The sequence below is a fragment of the Bos indicus genome, chromosome 5 (assembly GCF_029378745.1).
Source record: "Bos indicus isolate NIAB-ARS_2022 breed Sahiwal x Tharparkar chromosome 5, NIAB-ARS_B.indTharparkar_mat_pri_1.0, whole genome shotgun sequence".
In the NCBI taxonomy this organism is placed as follows: Eukaryota; Metazoa; Chordata; class Mammalia; order Artiodactyla; family Bovidae; genus Bos; species Bos indicus.
In genome coordinates, this window is record NC_091764.1 from 108,598,679 (window position 1) to 108,620,140 (window position 21,462).

Consider the following 21,462-nt stretch of genomic DNA (forward strand, 5'->3'; position numbering starts at 1 on the left):
ACAGGAGACCCTCCAAGGGCAGTTGAGCAGGGCTGTCTTCACCAGATGGATCTCAATCAAGATGTACCTATCAGTGTTGAGACTCAATACTCTTGCCTCCTTCTGCCTCCCTCGAGCTGCTGGCCTCCTGCTGTGAACTTTTCCCAGACAAGTCACTGCAGAGGCAGATTCAAGCCCATGACAGCAGAGTTCTCCTCTTGCCAACCCTGGTGCCATTAGCGTTTCATACCTCCTGATCCACACATCCCAGAATGTCTCAGCTACTGTGAGTCTGAGGCAGGCAGGGGATTGGAGGGGGTAATCTGTGGGGAATCTATGGATGGCAGCTTGATATTTGGGTCAGAATCTACCAGCTTTTCAAGCCCCTGTTTTCAGAAGAGCATCCAGACAACAAGCGCAAGATGAACACTGTCCAGCACAGACTATGTGCCCATGGAGTAGCTGTTGGCAAAATGGCTACTAGCTCTGTAGCTTTGTTTCTCCATTTTCTCCTGGCTTCGAAGGCTCATCAGGCCAGTGCCCCCAAGAAATTCTCTGTGCCTCCCAAATAAACGCTTAGGAAGGGGCCAGAGAAGCAGACTGGGTTGGGTCGGGTAGAGGACTTTCTCACATCAGGGCGCTGGCGCCAGAGCAGCCGTGGTCCATGAAACTCTTCCTTCCGGTGCTGGGATGGGAAAGGGGACAGCTGCCCTCAGTGTGCACAGCCCAAGGGGCAGAGGTCAGCCCTAAAGGGCCTCAACAGAGAGCCTCAGAGAACTAAGGAAACAGAGGGGGCTGGCTCCTCCTGTCTCCTTCCAACAGGGTTTTGTTAGCCGTTCTGCCTTGGAAGAAGCCTCTGAGGGTGGCTGGCAGCCTGTGGGGGCATGACCAGGAAGGAGGAACAGTGTCTCCAGTAAACAAAGCGGGAACCATTACTCTTTTCCATAGGTCCAGAAACTTGCTTTCTCTATGTTTAAACCACAAGTGCCAAGTCAGGATATGTTTTATCTGGGGGAGAAGGCGGGAGACCCCACCCAGCCATCACAGACAAAACATGGGCGAGCCTTGTCCGCAGTCCCACAGCGCTGGCCTCCGGGCTGACTCAAGCAGTGGGGCGCTCACCACTTCCCCTGGGAACCTGGCCCAGGACTCGGGGCTCCTCGTTCAAATGCTTTCCCAGCTACTCAGCCACAAACTCCTTTCCTGGGGGGCTGCAGCTTCCCTCACTGGGCCACAAGCGTTGACTCATCTTGGACCAAGATGGAGGCGGGAGGTGCAGGACCACGCGGGGGACATTCAGCTGGGATGGCTGTCATCTGTCACCTCCCCTCCCCCTGGGTGGTCAGCTAGGGTCCAAGCAAACTCGCTCATTCTTGTGGTTATTCCTTTAGACTTTTAACCTCCCAAGGCTGGGAGCTGCTCTTAGCCATCTCTGTGTGTTTAGGGCTCCATAAACAAGAGTATGAAGTGAATCCCCAGCTTCTGCCAGGCTGCTTGCCACTTTTCTTCTGCATGGGGCCTTCCTTTGCTTGCACAAAGACCCTAACCTCAGAACCCATTTCTTGTGAGGAGGAGAGAAGGTGAGCCTGTTTGTAATCTGTCAAGATGGATTCAAAGCTTTTTCCTGGGTCCTGCGTTAGACCAGCTCCCTGCACGTCTCATCTGTCCCCACAGATAGAGCCTTGAACTAGCTCCCCTCGGGGAAGGCGGCCCCCAGCCCCATGGCAATTACAGGCCATTCATTTCAGGCTGCTGGACCTGGTCTCATAAACCCCATTTACTGTGAGGTGACAAGAGTCCTGGGGCACCTCCGGCCAGCCCAGCACAATTCCAGAGAAGACTTTCTCCCTAATTAGCGTGGTATTTGCTAAAACTGCGCTTACTTTCCTTATTGTAAAACCCAGAGCACAATAGATCCTTACTGCCAGCCCACTGTGGTGGGTTCTTGGGCCCTCAGTCTCTGACCACCCCCGGAAGCCCCTTCCCCAATGAAAGGGGAAGGCTGTCACCCTGTTGTGATACCAATTTTAAAAAGCCCAAGCCTTCAATTATTGCTATTGTTTTTATGGCCTTTTTTCCCTCACCTACTGCATTCAAAGATAATTTCTTTAGCAGAACAACCTTCTACTCACTAGGGGAAGGGAAGAGGGCGTAGAATATTTAACAACAACAACAAAAGCCCTTGTAGGGTGGGCCTCACATCCTGGGGCCCTCTTAGTTGGGTTCTGGACTAGGCTCCTGGGCTGGAGCTGGAGCTCTGCCCTGGTGGGACCTTGGCTACTACTTCTGGGACAGCTCGCCCAGGGGTACCAGATGGTACCGCGCTCCCCAGATTTGGGGGCTGCAATCAAAATGTTGGGACATGGTTCCCAGCCGAGGCTCTAGTGACCGTTCAGGCTCTAACTCCCTTCAGTGACTACCGGAGTAATTCAGCCCGAACCGTGTCCCAGAAGTGATGAGGGCGCGCATTTTCCTTTTGGAAACGCGTTTCTCGTGAGCCCTGCCGCGGGGGCCGTCCTCACCCGAAGGATGGCTCTGCCGGGTGCTGTCCAGGGATCCAGGACCAAGGGAATGGCTCGGGTTTGTGAGCCAGAAATGACAGATCCTCTCCTCCTCGGGGGGGACCCAGAGGAGGATAAAGCGCGTGCGAGTGTTTGATGTGAGCTGGGGGCTCCCGGCAGGAGCGCTGGCTGCACCCGGGGCTGCTGCCCACTGAGTCCTTAGGGGCTCCCGGAGGACCCGGCAGAGTTCTGGCGAAGTGGGCGGTAGATGTGCGGGGTGTCCCGGGAGGGGGGCTTCCCACGCGCGCCCCGGAGTCTGGCCCGAGAAGGAGCGGGCGCGCGGGGCGCGGAGGCAGGTGCGAGGCCCGGTCCCGCCCGGGAGGAGCCCCAGGGGCGGGTTGTCGCGGCGGGGCGGGGGCGGGGAGGAGGCGCGGGGCGGAGCGCGGGGCCCGGGACCCGCCGGCCGGCGCCGGCCCTGCACTCGGAGCCGCGGCCGCCACCGCCGCAGCCAACTCGGGCCCAAGTTCCCGACCGCGGCTGGAGAGGAGCGCGCAGCCCCCGGCCCGAGCCCCGCGCAGCGCCCGGCCTCCTCCGCTCGACCGCCGGCCGCTGCCCGCCTCCGCCCGCCGGCTCGGACCCAGGCGCCCTCCGAATAGAGAGCTCGGGCTCCGCGGGGTCGAGTGGTCGACCCCTGGAGCCGGGCGGACGCACGGCGAGACCGAACCGCAGCGCGGAGAGGCGGCGCCCCCGGCCACCCGGGCCCCGCGGGCTCTGGAAGGGCCGGGCCGCCGGAGAGCAAGCGGGAGCCCGCGGGCCTGACAAGCCGCGGACGCGCAGGTAAGCCCCCGCCCCGCCGCCCAACTTCCCCGCGCCCCTCGCCCGCCGGCCAGTCTGGGTGCCCGTGTCGGGAGCAGAGAGGCGCGGTGCAGGAGGGGCCCCACCCCACCGCATCCCCGGGGACCCCGAGCTCGGACCGGGGAGGGTCTGCGGGGCCGGGGGGCCCGGCGGGGCAGGGGGCGCGCAGGGGAAGGGGTCTCTACCGCCGAACAAAGCTGGGGCCGCTGGCTCTCGCCCCGCCCGGGCCGCCCCCAGCCGGCAGGTAGCAAGGGTCCCCGCCCTCCGGGAGGCGGGTGTCGCCTCTTTCGGGTCCCGGGAGCTGCGGGGAGCCGCCCCCCGGGCGCGCAGGCTTAGCCCCGGGCAGTCCGCGCGCCGCGAGCCCCCGAGCTTCCCGCGCGCTTTTCTCCGCTTGCTCGGGCCCAGCTGGGCTCCGCGGTGGGCTCTGCGCCCCGCGCCCGCCAGACTGTGGCGAGGCTCCATCTGGATTCTTTTAACCCCCGCGAGCAGTGTGAGTTTGGTGCCTGGATTCCTGCCGAAGCCCGAGCAGGTCTCCGGCTGGTCCTCTGAGTTTTCTGTTTTCTTTCATTGCGCCTCCGCTCCCCCTGCCTCTTCCCTGCTGGCCGCGAGAGGTGCGGGGTGGCCTTTCTCCACCCTCTCCTGGAGCCTCGGGGGATACTTGGCCGCGCACTCCAGACAGAGCGCCCTTTCCTGGATGTTTTCGTTGTCTTTGCTTGGAGCAGGATTGCTTCTCCGACAGAGAGAGGCGCTGAGGTGTGACCTGGCTGTGCTGGGGGACTTGCTCTCCGCTTGCCCACCCCGCCCCCCGGCCCTTTTGCCACCTGGCTGCTTGGCCACCGCCTTCAGTTACCACCACCCGGGCAGAGCTTCAGCCTGGTACCTGGAGGAGAATCCTGTTACCAGTCTAGTGGCCTAGGAAGTTTCCATTGACAGCAATGTGATGCGTGCCGTCAGGGTGGGTGCGGTAATCTCCAGTGGGCAGAGTCACGCTCCTGGCCAGATTACCAGCACCGGGCCAGGGGCCGCAGTGGAAGCTCAGGGTGGCCCCTCCTGAGGCTAGCCCTAAGGCAACACAGGGGCTGGGGACAGTGGGCACACCTGGGAGAGCCAAGGACCCTCTCCTGGAGCCCGCCCCTCCGGTGGGGAATCACATGTGCCATTCACTTACCAAGCGCAAGGCTCCCTCTCAGGCGTGGATGAGTGATACCCAGCCTGAGCTTGCACCCACATGCCTGCTAGGTGCCCACTCGGTCCCCGGCAGACCTGCCGACCCATGAGATGTGGAAGGCTGCCTGGTGGTTTCCTCCATTTCAAAATAGCATCTGTTCTGTCTTCACACAGAAGATTTGTAGCTATAAATAGCAGGAGGAAGGAGATACCTCTACTGGAAAGGGCAGGCGGTGCTGAGACCTCTGCACGCTGAGGGAGCCATGATGCGCAGGGCGTTTGTGGGGAGGTCCAGTCCCAAACCTGAGGACAGAGGTCTCTGCACCATCAGAGGTGGAGCAGGCACAGAGGAGGACGTTTGTGGAGCCAAGGACCTACCGAGGTGGCATGTGGATAAGCATCTGAGGGCAACCCCCTTCCTTTCCCTCTAGGAAAAACTGGCCCTCGGGCTTGGGACTTGCTGGGGTCTGCAGGCCCTGCAGTCCCAGGCCCCAACTTCTCAGGTATTCGAGTATGGATGTGTGAACAGACATCTGCTCAGTCTGAAAACAGCCTTCTTTGGGTCCTTTCTGTGGAGCCGTTGCCTCCAAGGGGTCTGATTGGCTTGCAAACAACCCTTTTCTAAAACAAAAAAAAAAAGAAAAAAGATTTTTCTATGCCCAAAGTCTAAGCCAAATTGCTGGGAGCCATATGCTACGAAAAGGAAAAACCGGGGCTTGCCCTTCACCTGCATATTTCACCCTGCTGTTACTCTAGTGGCAGCTCAAAGAGTTTCTTGTTTGCTCTTCCTCAAGGAGGACCAGAGCCCAGGCTAGCCTGTTCTGATTTTCGCTCCTGGTGTCTCTGCGGCTTCTGGATGGCCATGCTGGCGTGTCTGGCAGGGGAGGAGGCTTTACGTGCCGTGCTGGTCCTCACCGTCTCTAAAATAGACACGAGTAAGCCCACAGAGCTGTCCTGTTTGCTGTTCTCTGCTCCGAGCTCTGTTCCAAATTGCCTGCCATTAATCCCCTTCGTCTTCTGCACAACCGGTCCCCCTGCTTCTTCCCCACACCTGAACACAGTCCGTAGAGTTCTCAGTAGTTGGTTGTTGCTGTTTGGGGGGCTCCTTCAAGTCTCTTGAGCCTCACAACAGCAGTGTATCTAGAAGTCCCCAGTGGGGAGAGGACAGAGCGGAGGGAAGTGGTTCTCCACTCTCACCTTGGGGCATCCCTGCTGCTGCTGCTAAGTTGTTTCAGTCGTGTCCGACTCTGTGTGACCCCATAGACAGCAGCCCACCAGGCTCCGCCATCCCTGGGATTCTCCAGGCAAGAACACTGGAGTGGGTTGCCATTTCCTTCTCCAATGCATGCAAGTGAAAAGTGAAAGTGAGTCGCTCAGTCGTGTCCGACTCTTCATGACCCCATGGACTGCAGCCTACCAGGCTCCTCCATCCATGGGATTTTCCAGGCAAGAGTACTGGAGTGGGTGCCATTGCCTTCTCTGGGGGCATCCCTAGCTAATTCCTGTTGTTATTGTTCAGTCGCTCAGTCATGTCACACTCTTTGTGATCCCATGGACTACAGCGTGCTATGCTCCCCTGTCCTTCACTATCTACCGGGGTTTGCTCAAATTCATGTCCATTGAGTTGGTGATGTATCTATTAAACATCTTCAAACTGCATCCAGCAGTTCAGAGAAACCCGGGAGAGGGCTTGGGGATGGACACTTGGTGAAGGTGAAATCCCTGAGGTTTTTCATCTGAGCCACCTTTTACAGTACAAATCACCCTCTCCCCATTTCTGAGGGGTACAGACTGCCCCCTCCAGGCAGCAAGCTGGTGGAGCCCAGAAAGCGGACCTGACGTTTGGTCCAATCTGGCCATCCTTGGCAATGGTGGCCCACTCCTCCCAGCCCCTCTGCTGGAACTGTTTACCTGGCTAAATTTAAGCATCCACCCCCTCATTCCAGTCTGACCCACTGGCTCTGGGTCTCGCCCTTCTGGCCGCTGGGCAGCATTTCCAGGCTTCCTGGCCCCTGTGGTTGCAGCTGAGTCTTTCCCAGCTGTTTAGCCCAAGTTCTCTTCCAGACTTTCTAAAGTCAGCCTCTCTCCTTCCTGCGTCTCCCCTCGGGGCTTTCTTCCCACCTCTTTGTGGAAGCTGATCAGTACTGGGGGAGGCTCTCCTCTGACCTCCCCCACCCCCAAATATCAAGCACAGGGACCCTTGACTCCTGCTTTGACCGAGACCCTCACACTGACTGTAACTGTTGCCAGCCCAGCCCAGGGCCCTAAAGACACAGGGGTGTTTCTTAACCCTCCATACTCCAGGAGAACCCAGCCTGCCTGTATGTCCTGTTCTTGCATGAAGTTTCTGAGGGAGGTTTATTGGGGTGCATCGTAGCATCTCCTCTGGGGGCTCAGTTGTCTCTCCTGTCACATGGGGTGTTAGATTGACCTGGAGGCCTCTTCCAGTTCTAATAGACAGTTGTTTTCAACAGTTTTGGCTGGTTCCATTTTGGAAATCCCTCTGCTGTGGCCCAGGCCTGGGGGTGGGTGGCCGCCAATGAAAGGAGGGCCGTCCCCACCAAGAGCAGTGGGTGTCTCACAAGATTCCTGCTTCACCCTCCATGGCTTCAGGCAGGGCTTGTGGTCCAGCCAGGGGCTAGGTTGTGCTCCCGGCTCTGGCCTCAAGGGCCCCTGTGGTTAGCCAGCGTCCCACGATGGAGTGAGGAGGTCCTGTCTCCAGCTGCTGGAGACATGGGGGCCAGGGCCCAGGGTCCCTTCTCTTCTGTGGCTTCCTTGAACCACAGAAATGCTAACCCTCGAAGGTCACTCCCATTTGACTAATAGGGCCGGGGATTTCCTGGGGTCTGGGCATCCATCTATGTTTTTTTGAGTGCTCATGTATGGATGTGAGAGTTGGACCATAAAGAAAGCTGAGCACTGAAGAGCTGTTGCTTTTGAACTGTGGTGTTGGATAAGACTCTTGAGAGTCCCTTGGACTGCAAGGAGATCAAACCAGTCCGTCCTAAAGGAAATCAGTCCTGAATATTCATTCAGTCCTGAAACTGAAGCTCGAATACTTTGGCCACCTGATGTAAAGAACTGACTCATTGGAAAAGACCCTGATGCTGGGAAAGATTGAAGGTGGGAGGAGAAGGGGACGACAGAGGATGAGATGGTTGGATGGCATCACTGACTTGATGGGCATGAGTTTGAGTAAGCTCCGGGAATTGGTGATGGACAGGGAAGCCTGGCGTGCTGCATTCCATGGGGTCGCAAAGAGTTGGACACAACTGAGCAACTGAACTAAACTGGGCTTCATTTTGAGAAGTTCTTGGTTTACAGACTGTAGCCCCCGAGTCACATCTGAGTGATTTGGAACGTCCAACAATGAGTAAGTTTGCTCTCAGGATTACTATAGGAGCAAAAGCCACAGGAACAGAACTTCCCTCTGAGCATTACTAGGGGAGCAAAAGACATGAGAACAGGACTTCCTTGGTGGTGCAGTGGTTAAGAATCTGCCTGCCGGTGCAGGGGACACGGGTTCGATCCCTGGTCCAGGAAAATCCCACTTGCCATGGGGCAGTAAGCCCTCGAGCCCCGACTACTGAAGCCTGCACCGCAGAGCCCGTGCTCCTCAGGAGGAGAAGCCCTTGCACTGCACCAGAGAGTAACCCCCACTCACCGAGACTAGAGAAAGCCCGTGCAGCAGCGTAGACCCAGCACAGCCAAAAATAAAATAAAAAGAAAGTGCACCATTTAAATAATAAGAAATGAGAGACTTCCCTGATGGTCAAATGGTTAAGAATCTGCCTTGCAATGCAGGGGACGTAGGTGTGATCCCTGGTCAGAGACTAAGATCCCACATGCCACAGGGCAACCAAGCCTGCGTGTCACAACTAGAGAGCCCACACCACAGTGAAAGATCCCAAGACCCCACGTGCCACAACTAAGACTCGACACAGCTTAAAAAAAAAGATTACATAGCATATAATAAAAATATAATAAAAATCACTGTATTAAAAAAAAAGAAAAGAGAACAAAGCTTTTCCGAAATGAACTTGGGGTGACCCTGTTCCCTGCTGAGTCTCACTCTGCTCTCCTTTTGAGGGGAGGCTTTGGGGGAGGAGCTGCAGAGAGCCCCTGGGTTCTGTTCCTGCTGCCAGCCCTCCCCCCATTTCTCCTCCCAGGAGATACCTGGAGATGTCAGGATTCCCATCGCTGAGAGAGGCTGAGGGAAGTCAAGCCCCATTTGTGGAATCATCTCTGAGATGCTCATTGGGAAGTTTCTCCTGGGAAACATTGAGCGATCATTACTAAATACCTCATACAGTTGTTTGGGGTACAAGACCTGCATTCAAAGTGCTGAAACCTTTGAAGAGCTTTTGTGTTTAAGTGTAGGGCTAGAAATGGCCTAGCCCACCGAGGGGCAGGAGTTGGTGGATGGAGTGGGGGTTCTAGATGGTTCTGTGGGCTCTGCCCTGAGTCCACAGGCTGTGGGCAGCTCAGAGAGTGGAGGCTGGATCCAGCCACCTGCCTGGCTTCTCTGTGCCTTGATGTCCTCACTTGTAGGTGGCAACAGTAACTTCCTGTTCCTCTCATGTGGTAGCTGGTGGAGTAGCTGGTGGTGAGGATCAGGGCTGCAAAGGATCAGAGCTTGTAAAGTTCCAGACTCTGCAGGGCTGGAGGTGTTGCGGGGGGCGGTGTTGTTGACTATGATGCTATCAGGGAGGCACCTAGAACCCTCAGCCCAGCCCTACCACCTCTTGCTCCCATGAGCAGAACAGCCGCTGCTTAGGTCAGCCTGGGTCAGTCCTGGAAGGGAGTGGCTCTCACGGGTGTCAACTATGTCCCATCAGGCACGACATTCAAGGACAGAGGTTCTGGGTTTGTGGAACGACCACCAGCAGCAGGGGCAGGTGTTTGGGGTCAGCCTTCGTGAAGGGAAGGAAAAGTGGAGCCCCTTGGGGTGCTGATCAGAGCTGTAGGGTTGGGGGTTGAGCAGGGCCCTGGCAGGGGAGGAGGGGTCTCACGGACCCCCATCTCAAACACATCTGTTCTTTCAACTCAGCAGATGCCTGGACAGACAGTGTTTGGAAACCACTCAGTATCTTGACATGTTGTCTTTTTCTTAAAAGGGTAACCCCTGTGAAATCACATCTGAAGTAAGCTTTAAATGCACAGGGAGAGTTACCACATGGGTGTCTTTCTTCTTCCCAGGCCAGGTCCATCCACCCCGTGAGACAGGATGCAGCACCTATGAAGGGCCTTGCCATCAGGTGCGTCTAGGAACCAGCAGAACCGACCTGCAAGGCAGACATAGAGGAGGAGGGGGTGGTCACCAGCAGTGGGAGGCTCGCGTGCACACTGGAGAGGCTTTCCCACCTCAAGGGTTTTAAATTCACCCTCTCAGCCCCACCAAAACCCTCTGCTGGCTGGATGCTGGCCGAGACCTTCCTGGTGGCCTCAGGGGACCCCGGGCCCGCAAGCGGGGACCCACTGGTTTTCTGGGCGACCACCCTTCTCCAGGATGGAGGTAATGCCTCACCTGGTGGCAGGGGGCACAGATGGGTTGAGTCCTTTAAATGTCAAAGCACAGAGTCCACAATCCCCAGCCCTGCTCCTGACCTAGCCTCCAGCTGCTCAAGGGTCCCACCTCTCAGAGTCTCAGGTTCAGAGCCTTCCTGCAGATTCTCTGTGTCTTTCCCAATGTGATCACCCTTCCTACCTCCACTGCTGTGGTCGCAGGCTCCCCCATGGCCTGGTCCTGTCATCCTATCCACGTGGGCACACGTGATGCTGTCCTCACTGTGCTGACCCCTGCCCTCAAGTCTCAGTGGCAGCTTTGCCCGCTGCCCACCTCCCAACTCTCTGTTCCTGGCTCTCTGCTCTAGAGCGCCCGTCAGCGCCTCTAACTCTCTGCTTTGTTGGTTCCTGTTCAACGTCGGCTGCCCCACGAATGTCACGTTTCCCATCGAGTCTCTGGAGCTGAAACCCTGCTGAGAGCGCCTGAGCTTAAAAGCCTTCCCAGAATAGCTGTTGACTGTTGATCTTCTGTGAGTTTTGTAATTGTGTAGCACGTTCTTTGCTAGAAAGAGGCCTATTTTGCCTTAAAAAAAATGCCATCCTTAATGGTTTTCTGTGGATTGAATTGGATTGCATGATTCATATAATAAATATTGGTCCAGGCATGTCCAAAGTGCTGAAGACATAAGACACAGTTCCTAGATTTTGTTCTAGTAATTCCTTCTGTGTACAAACAGTAAGTGTGCAGAATTCTAAAACCTCTTGAGTCTTCTATTCTCCCATCTTCTTTGCTTAGGGGCTTCACTGGTAGCTCCGCGGTAAAGAACCCTCCTGCCAGTGCAGGAGAGGCAGATTTGATCCCTGGGTCAGGAAGATCCCCTGGAGAAGGGAATGGCAACCCACTCCAGTATTCTTGCCTGGAGAATCTTATGGACAGAGGAGCCTGGGGGGATGTAGCCTGGGGTCACAAAGAGTTGGACACAATTGAGTGACTAAACAACAACATTTCCTGTGGTGAAGACCCCATCTGTGACGGTGCACATACGTCACTGGTGGTTTGGGGATGCAGCAGGCGGTGGGCACACCCACAGCCCCTGCAGTGGAAGTGCAAAGTCTTAACCACTGGACCACCAGGGACGTCCCCTTGTTCAGTCTTTACTGCACAGACATGTGCAAGCGTGTATACATTTTCAGACACGTGTGTACTTCTTACCAGCTCGTCTCCCTTCTGGGTGGCAATGCCTGGAGGGCGGATGCCAGGCCTGTCCTCACCTTTGCTGCCTGTCGGGCCTGGCCGTAGCAGATTCTGGGAGTGTGAACGAAAGTCCTGGGGGCACAGTTGTGTGTGGGTCCTGGTGTGTAGCTGTGTCTCTGCAGGGAAGGCCGGGTGGTTCCTCTACTTTTCAGGCTCACAAGCTTCCTGGTGAGAGGAACATCGGTGCCCCTTGTCTTTCCTTATAATCCCCAAACCACGTTTCCAAACCTCGACACTGTTTACTTTGGACCTGGTAACTCTCTGCTGTAGGGGCTGTCCTGTCTACTGTGGGCTGCTGAGCAGCGGCCCTGAGCTCTGCCTGCTAGATGCCAGCAGCATTGCCTCCCAGTGATGACAGCCAAAAGTGTCCCCAGACACAGCCAGTTGTCTCCAGGGGGCAAAATTGACCCTGTCTGAGAACCACTGTTCTAAAGTGTTTCTGTGACTTTCAGAGAATCTTTTCTTGTGTCCAGTTCCCCTGAATCCTTTGGAACGATTGTCCATTTTGCATCGTGTCTTGGTGCTCCTGCCGGGCGGGATGTGAATTATAGCCCCAGCTCTCCCACCCGCTGTTCATCCCTGGCCCACTCCCCAGGGACATCGCTCACCAGCTCCCAGACGTTCCCCTGCTGCCCCTCATCCCTCCCCTGCTCAGCATTCTTTTCTTTTTTAGTATTTATTTATTTTTGGCTGTGCTGGGTCTTCCTTGCTGCTCTCGAGCTTTCTCAAGTTATGGTGAGGGGAGCTGCTCTCTAGCTGTGGTGCACAGGCCGGGCTTCTCATTGCGGTGGCTTCTCTTGTTGCAGAGAACAGGCGGTAGGTGTGCGGGCTTCGGTAGTTGTGGGGTGTGGGCTCGGTCCTTTTGGCCCCTGGGCTCTAGAGCATAGGGTCAGTAGTTGCGGTGCAAGGGCCCAGCTGCCCTGCGGCCTGTGGGAGCTTCCCAGACTAGGGATCCTACCAGTGTCCTGTGCATTAACAAGTGGATTCTTAGCCACTGAACCACCAGGGAAGCCCCCCTGCTCAGCATCCTTGAGTGACTCCTCCTGTCCCTACTCAGCTCACAGAGTATCTTTACTCCGGGTTCAATACCTTCAATCCTGCCCCTAATGACCTTCCCAGAGTCCTCTCTCTGCTTCCCTGTGCTTCAGCCAAGCCAGAGTCCTGCCCTACCCCCATCCTCTTCCTGTGGGCACCCCAGATGTCAGCCCCCTGCCTGCCTCTGTCAGAAAGGACCCCTCTGTCTGGGAGCTGGCTGGGAAGGGCTGCTTCTGTTCAAAGCTCACCCGTGGGGTCCTTTTCACACTTGGTCTTACATTGTGATCACTTGTGTTCGCGTCTCATCCTTGCTCCCAGCCACGTGGCTGGTGACACCGTGTTCTCATCACATCTTAGATGAGGCCCTGCGTGCTGCCGGGACTGTGCCGGGAGCCACCTCAGGGAGGTTCCCAGCTGACAGCGGGTCCCCCGAAAGTGGGGTGTCCTCAGTAGAGGGGCCACTGTGTGCCGAGCAGTTGTTTAGACAGTATCAGGCTGGAAAGCAGCCTTCCAGGCTTCAGGGCAGCACAGCTGTGACCTTCAGGCATGTAAAGCCTTTGCCCCCTGCCCCGGCTTCCTGTCCCTCGAGCAGTGGGGAGCACACAGCCTCTGGGGGCAAGTGGACGGACCTGAGTTAGAATCCCAACTCAGCCGTTCACACCTGAGGACCTCACCCCAACCCCTGAGCTTTTCTGAGCTCCCCGTTCTTCGTCCTGTAGACAGGGATGATAAAGGCCAGCTCCTAGGGTGATTTATCCTGAAAATCCGCTGTGATGGTTTGTGTGAATTAGGGCCATCCAGGGTCAGCCCCCTTCTTTAACTCTTCACTGAACAAAGTGAAGGTGTCAGGGGGTCGTCACCCAGATGCTCCAGGACCTGCTCAGGATTTGATCCAGAAGAACTGCGTGTTTGGAACTTGGTTTGCTTTGACAGTGAGGAGGCAAAGGAGATGTGAAAATACACCTCCGTGACAGCTGCCTTCACAAGGAGCTCTTCACAAGAGCTCCAGGTTCCAGGCTCTGCGAATTTCCCTTGAAGGACCTGATTTGAGTGGATTCTCTGAGAAGCCCCCGAAATCAGCACTGTCACTACTCAACAGTATTGATAAATTAATAAGCCAATGGGTTCACAATGTGCCCTTCGTGCCTACCTCAAAAAGTTGTGGAATTAAGTGAGACCGTGTGCGTGAAAGTGGCTTCCACTCAACGTGAGGCACTGTTCATCAGAGTGGGAAGGTGACCCAGAGACAAAACAGCCCCAGGTGACCTGACAGTGACTCCCGCCTGGCACCGTGCTTCTCGTTTCTCTGTTTCTAGGAGAGTCTTTGAAAACTTTGTGGAAGCTTGTCTGGTGAGGCTAAACCCTATCCCAAAGTTTCAGGAAGAATTTACACCCTATAACTAGACAGCCATGCTTCCCCCCGCCCCCATTTTATATTTTCCTGTTTAACTGTCTTGGCATTAGAAAGTATTTCTGGAAAAAAAAAATCATCAATATTAACACGAATGTATTTATCATGAATGAGTAAGTCTCATCTCTACATGCAGCGCTTAAGAAATCAAGTTCTGCAGCCCAATAGGAGCCCGATTGTGGCCTCAAAACTCAGCAGCAGTGGGACTTCCCAGGCCGTCCAGTGGTTAGGACCCCATGCTTCCAATGCAGGGAGCACAGGTTCTGTCCCTGATTAGGGAACTACATCCTATATGCTACAACTGAAGATCCTGTGTGCCACATCTAAGACCTGGCACAGCCGAATAAATAAAGATAAATATTAAAATCCTTAGAGTACTACCCTGGGGGCCCAGTGGTGTAGAATCCACCTGCCAGTGCAGGGACGTGGGTTTGACCCCTGAGCCCACACGCCCTAGAACCTGTGCTCTGCAACAAGAGAAGCCACCACGACGAGAAGCCTGCACACGGCAACTGGACAGCAGCCCCGGCTCCAACCAAGACTCAGCGCAGCCAAAAATAATAATAAATAAGTAATTGTTTTAAAACAATCTCAATTTAAGAGAGTGCTTAGAGGCCACTGTGAGGATTAAACTAAACGCATGGAAAGCACCTAGCAGGGCGTTGCCTGTAGAAAGTCCTGCCTGGCAGACGGCACACTAATTATGCTCCTAATGCATGCTCAGTTGTTCAGTCGTGTCCAACTCTTTGTGACCCCATGGACTGTAGCCCTCCAGGATCCTCTGTCCATGGGATTCTCCAGGCAAGAATACTGGAGTGGGTTGCCATGCCCTCCTCCAGGGGATCTTCCTGACCCAGGGATCGAACTTGAGTCTCTCATGTCTCTTGCTTGGTAGTTAGGTTCTTTACCACTGGTGCCGCCTGGGAAGACCAATTATGCTTCTAGTGAAAGTGTGTCAGTCGCTCAGTCGTGTCTGACTCTCAGCAACCCCACGAACTGTAGCCCGCCAGGCTCCTCTATCCATGGGCTTCTCCAGGCAAGAGTATTGGAGTGGGTTGCCATTTCCTTCTCCAGGGATTGAATCCGGGTCTCCTACATTTAGGCAGATTCTTTGAGCCACCGGGGAAGGACAACCACATAAATCACTCCTGTGCAGTTGCCAGGGACTAGCTCTGCTGACATCATCAGAAGCCAGGTTGTGTCTGGAGAGAAGGAGTCGCGTTGGTGTTATTTTTACACTTAGGTGTGGCATCAGTAAATTACACAAACATGTCAGCTCCACAGTAACCTGACCGCAGCAACTTTGCATTTTCAGGTGATGCTTGCTCTACAGGGACCAAATCAGTAGAATCCTGGTCTCAACCTTGCCAGACAGATTGGGGGTGTTTACTTCCGAGTGAGATTGTAGAGGTGCATGGCTGACTATGCCAGGTGCTGAGGAAGAGCCTTAAGTGGCCTCTAGGTTTTATTGGTGAAACCTGCAAGGCTGTTTTTGAAGAAACGTCCTGAGCTGTTTGTATCTGAAGGCTGGGGAAAGTCTTGGCAGTGTCAAAACTCATAAGCTTCATTCATTCAGGCTTCTGTTTCTTCACTTGCTACCCTGTATTGCCATAACTGTATGATGGAGGGGGGCTTACTTTTTATTTTTTTTAATTTATTTATTCTCTGCACTGAATGGCATGCAGGATCCTACTTCCCTGACCAGGGATCAAACCTGTGGCCCCTGCAGTGCAAGTGCAGAGTGTTAACCACTGGGCCACCAGGGAAGTCCGTTACTTTTTCTTGCAGTCAATTTCACTGAAGTATCATTTGTGTGCAATAAAATTCATACCTTGTTAAGAGTATAGTTTAATAAATTTGGACAAACTCATGCAACTGCATCGCCAAACGAGATTTCTGTGTTCCTGGAAAATCCCCTGGTCCCTGAGTCTCTTCATGCTAACACATACCGACTCTCAGGCAAACACTGATGATTGATGTCATTCTAGTTTTGCCTGTTCTAGAATTTCACATAGGGGCTTCCCCGGTGCTTAGTGGTAAAGAATCCACCTGCCAAGCAGGAGATGCAGGAGACTTGGGTTCGATCCCAGGATTGGGAAGATTCCCTAGAGTAGGAAATGGCAACGCACTCCAGTATTCTTGCTTAGAGAATCCAATGGACAGAGGAGCCTGGCAGGCTACAGTCCATGGGATAACAAAGAGTCAGACACAACTGAGTGAGCCCAGAATTTCACATAAACAGAATTATACCAGAATAATTCGGGTTTTCGTTTCAGCTCTTTGGTGTTCAGCTTCTTTTGCTTGGTGTGGTATCTATGAGATTTTTCCTTGTTGCTGAGCTTATTAATAGCTCATTTCTTTTGATTGCTGTGTTATACCTATACCACTGAATTCACCTTGGATGGACATTTAGGTTATTCTCAGTTCAGTTCAGTTGCTCAGTCCTGTCCAACTCTCTGCGACCTTATGGACTGCAGCACACCCGGCTTCCCTGTCCATCACCAATTCCCAGAGCTTGCTCAAACTCGTGTGCATCAAGTCGGTGATGCCATGCAACCATCTCATCCTCTGTTGTCCCTTTCTCCTCTTGCCTTCAATCTTTCCCAGCATCAGGGTCTTTTCCAATGAGTCAGTTCTTCTCATCAGGTGGCCGAAGTATTGGAGCTTCAGCATCAGTCCTTCCAATGAATATTCAGGACTGATTTCCTTTAGAATTGGCTGGTTTGATCTCCTTGCAGTCCAAGGGACTCTCAGGAGTCTTCTCCAACCCCACTGTTCGAAAGCATCAGTTTTTTGGCGCTCAGCTTTCTTAATGGTCCAACTCTTACATCCATACATGACTACTGGAAAAACCACCTTTATCATGAAAGTAATGTCTCTGCTTTTTAATATGCTGTCTAGCTTGGTCATAGCTTTTCTTTCAAGGAGCAAGCATCTTTTAATTTCATGGCTGCAGTCACCATCTGCAGTGATTTTGGAGCCCAAGAAAATAAAGTCTGTCACTGTTTCCATTGTTCTAGACTTTGATTAATGTGACAGTCCCTGTCTTTTAATTGTCCTGCTTAATCTATTTACATTTGATTTAATTCAGTCTTTCAACTTTTTGTTTTGAAATCATTTTAGACTTACAGAAATGTTGCAAAAATAATTGTTTCCGCTAGTGTTAACCTTTTCACATAACCATAGCCCAGATTCCAAATGCAGGAAATTAACATTGCTACAGTATTATTAAGTGCTTCACAGATCTGCTTCCAGTTTCACCAGCTTTTCCCTAATGTCTTTTTCTGGCCCCTGGTCCAGTCCAGCCGTGAGTCTCACATGAAATTTAGTTGTCATGTCCCCTGGGTGTCCTCCAGTCAGTAACACTGCCCCTTTTGTGCTCCTTGACCTTGACAGTCGGGTGTGTGTGCTTGCGTACGTCTCCCCCCTCTCCCCGCCCGTGTGGGTTGCCCCTTTTCTTCTCTTGAGCAGGTGGTGGCTGTGCATGTCGGACAGAAATACTCGGGGGGGGATGCTGTGTCATCCTCTCGGGGGTACGTGATGTCAGCCTTCCTACCACTGGGGATGTTAACTTTGGATCAGTGAATGCAGTTTTTGTTATGGTTTGGTTGAAGTCTGCCATGTTGATGTTTGTTTTCTGTGCATTCCCTCTCTGATTTGTGTGTTGGGGGTGGTGCGGGGGGAGTGCCTAAAGTGTGTTGTGTCTTGTTCTTGTAGACAGTTAAATTACTGGCTGATCACTGGTGCCAGTGTCAGCGGGGTGGCACTTAGCGTGGGTCTGTCCACAGCGCAGACTTTAACTTGGCAGGACTCAAACGCCATCTTTCCTGTAGGTCTTGTTAGGACTTGGTTTTCCTTTTTTTTTCCATTTTTTAAACATATTTATTTATTTATTTTTGGCTGTGCTGAGTCCTGGTTGCAGCATGCAGGCTTTTCTCTAGTTGCGACGAGCCGGGGGCTCCTCTTCACTGCGGCGCAAGGGCTCCTCGTTGCAGTGGCTTCTCCTATTGCGGAGCACACACTCCAGGGCATCCCAGCTTCAGCAGTTGCAGCTCATGGGTTCACTCGTCGAGGCTCCCGGGCTCTCAGCACAGGCTTCAGTAGTAGTGGTGCACAGGCTTAACTGCTGCAGCAGCATGTGGGATCTTCCGGACCAGGGTTTCAACCCGTGTCCCGTGCATTGGCAGGCAGATTCTTAACCACTTAACCACCAATTAATACTTAGTTACTAATGCTCTGGCGCTGTTAATTTCCTGTTGTCGGAATCTGTGCTACGGGAAGTTCAGTTTCATATTTTATTAGACTGTGTTTAGAAGAGGTCTTACTCAAGGGTCAGGGGGACACCCAGGGCCTGGGAGCAGGAATTCTTCTGCACAGTGTCCAGGCCACCTAACAGTGGCCCCCCGGGGGTGTTTTCGTTCAGTCTGGTTCCCTGATCTTTTCTCCACACGTGCCTCCCAGTGGATGGGTCCCATGGTCTCTGGAGGTCTCTGACCCCTGCTTCTCCGCATGTGGTCATTTCCAAGCTGCAGGAGCCTGTGGGCACCTCTCATGTCACGTCCTCGGTGTGTGCCCCGGGGACAGTTTCCGCCAGCTCCGTGGTAGCCGTACATCCTGTGCTCAGGCTCAGGGTGTGGGAGGCAGGTGAGAAGAAATGCTTCATGACACAGATTCATGGACCCACGAGGGTCTCCGCTTGGTGACTTTGAGCCACCCCTATCCAGGCTCTGCCACCAAGCACGCTTTCTTCTAATTTCTTTTGGCACCTTTTTCTCACCATGCTGTTCAACGTGGTGGAGTTAGCTACTCAAAATGCCAAAGATGCTGTAACCTGAGGGGTTCTTTGGAACAGATGACTTAATTCAAGAACTCTTAATTCTACTTTGTGGCAAAATGCTATCCTAGGTGCTGCTGAAGCAGACATGGCGAAGACAATCCCTGCCTCGAAGGAGAAACAAAGAAAGCAAAGACATACGTTACAGGGCAGAGGCATTTTTTTAGCACGGATACCTCGGGAGCAGCATTGAACGTCTCTGAACTTCAACTTCCTCATTTCTGAAGGAGGTTGAGAACTCACTTTGAGGGGTCATTGTGAGGTTGTTTAAGAATGAAGTACAACTAGTTTCCTGTCAATTTATTTGTTTCGTCTTCTCTAATGGCTCCTAGGATGTTGGAATATAAACTTTATTGCGCTGTTTGGACTTAGCTACTCTTTCGGTGGAATGAGCCGGTATTTCTTGGAGCCTCGGGGCTCCGTGAGAAAATTGTTGTTGTTGTTCAGTGGCTAATTGTGTCCGACTCTTTGCGGCCCAGTGGACTACAGCACAACAGGCTTCCCTGTCCTTCACCATCTCCCAGAGCTTGCTCAAACTCATGTCCATCGAGTCGGTGATGCCATCCAACCATCTCATCCTCTGTTGTCCCCTTCTCCTCCTGCCTTCAATCTTTCCCAGCATCAGGGTCTTTTCCAATGAGTCGGCTCTTCACATCAGGTGGCCAAAGTATTGGAGCTTCAGTTTCAGCATCAGTCCTTCCAGTGAATACTCCTGTGACATGAGGCCTTTTAGACAGTCCCAAGGAACGATGGATGTATACCTCTCTTGCTCTGTGGTGTCTCCTGTCCATTCCAAGAGAGCTGTCCCTTCCTCTCGCCCTGGTGCCTTGTTTGGCCTGTGATGAGCATCTCAGTAGGAAATGGCCCAGCTTCACCAGGGTGCCTTCCTGTCTTAGGTTCCACGAGCCCTTTGGTTATCACTTTGCAATAAAGTATGGAATGCTGGTCAGTCCTCCAATGACATTGTGTTTACTAGTGTGAAATGTGCTAATATATTCTGTTGTGCTATTCTCATGCCCCTCTGGGGACCATGATCTCTGATTTGGTGTGTCATCTTTTTGGAAACACTTTAAACGGCAGTGAGCCTCAGCGCGTGCAGCACCAACAGTGGACCCTGCTCAGCTGAAGTGACAACAGTGTGAACAATGCTGACCGGATTCTCTCATTCCGAAGCAGTGACAGTTCTGTCACTGAAGTGTGCTTGGCTGACAGCACTGAAATTTTCATTTGATTTCAGAGTTGTTAGACTGTGATAGAATGTCCTGGAGCGTCGACTTTGATGGACGGTGGCTTCTTGGAACTGTGTGCTTTGGGCAGAAGTACTGAGAAGCCTGGCCACCACTCTCCGTCCACAGAAGGGATGCAAGGAGGAGGAGGATGAAGGGAGGAGGAGTGCAGGGAGGAGGGGGGTGCACGGGGAGGGATGCAGGGAGAAGGGGATGCAGGGAGGAGGAGGGGGTGCAGGGAGGAGGAGGAGTGCAGGGAGGAGGGGCATTCAGGGGGAGGGATGCAGGGAGAAGGGGATGCAGGGAGGAGGAAGGGGTGCAGGGAGGAGGAAGGGGTGCAGGGAGGAAGAGGGAGGCCTTGCCGGCTGGGAGGCTCCTTACCCATATGGCCCCCAGCTGCTGGGTGGCTCTCTGGCGAGTCCCTCACCCAGATGTTTGCTCAGCACCCAGGCCAGGCTCTGGCTGGCTCTCAAACATCCCAATAACGGAAACCATCTCAGAGGAGGCTGTGTTTTCAGCCAGTGGCCCTGGCTGAGGTTGACAATGGCTCTGACAGTCCAGATAGTTACTGGACAGGCAGGAGGCACAGACAGCCAAGGAGGATCGAAGGCTGATTCTGACTTCCCTCCAGACAGACTGTGAGATGCTGGGAGTCACCCCACCCTTCCTTCTGGACTGCACTTGCCACTTGTAACTGGGGAGGATGGTAGATTCCACACAGGGGGTTGAGCTTCAGAAAGTTGAACAGAGGACAAGCTCAGCTACAAGTGCTGTGGCCAAGTGGGAGTCGTGGTTCTCCCTGGGTGATGGGTTTTGTTTGTTTTCATTAGTTGATTTACAAAGTTGTGTTAGTTTCTAGGTGATAGAGTTTTTAAAAGTATTTACTTATTTATTCGGCTGTGCCAGGTTTTACATGCAGCATGTGGGATCCAGTTCCCTCACCGGGGATGGAACCCAGGCCCCCTGCAGTGGGAGTGCAGAGTCTCAGCCACTGGACCGCCAGGGAAGTTCCACATGATAGCATTTGAAGTGCTGTTTCTTCCCGTTTCTAATTCTTACTTTCTAGTATTTCTGACAGTGAGCATGTAGTAAAGTAAAACCCAAAAGTTTCTTTTAATGATGCAAATGCTAATTGTGATAAAAACTTTAACATATGTAGTATGTCCTAGAATAACAGGTGTCTTACTTGAATTTGGTCAATCACACCTTCTTGGTGTATTGATTTTTGTTTGTTTGCTTTTGTTCTTTGTGCTTTTCTTGGTGTATTGAAAGGAAGCTTGGAATGCCAGTTGTCAGACCAATGTTAATAGTTACTGTTGGTGGTGACACATAATCTAAATGAAAGGGCAGCGTCCCTGGTCGCTGTGACCCCATGGACTGTAGCCCACCAGGCTCCTCTGCCCATGGGATTTCCCAGGCAGGGATACTGGAGTGGGTTGCCATTTCCTTCTCCAGGGGATCTTCCTGACCCAGGAATAAAACCCGCGTGGTGCTAAAGCTGAAACTCCAGTACTTTAGCCACCTCATGCGAAGAGTTGACTCATTGGAAAAGACTCTGATGCTGGGAGGGATTGGGGGCAGGAGGAGAAGGGGACGACAGAGGATGAGATGGCTGGATGGCATCACTGACTCGATGGATGTGAGTCTGAGTGAACTCCGGGAGTTGGTGATAGACAGGGAAGCCTGGCGTGCTT

At 53.4% G+C, this 21,462-nt stretch overlaps 1 protein-coding gene across 1 annotated transcript in view; it reads left to right on the plus strand.

The window, feature by feature from the left end:
- Positions 1-2,984: 2,984 nt before the first annotated feature.
- WNT5B (Wnt family member 5B) overlaps positions 2,985-21,462 on the plus strand; it is an 82,694-nt gene continuing 64,216 nt past the window's right edge. The window contains exon 1 of the mRNA XM_070790327.1: positions 2,985-3,317. The gene's annotated coding sequence lies outside the window, so the exon portion shown is untranslated. The remainder of the gene's footprint in view (positions 3,318-21,462) is intronic.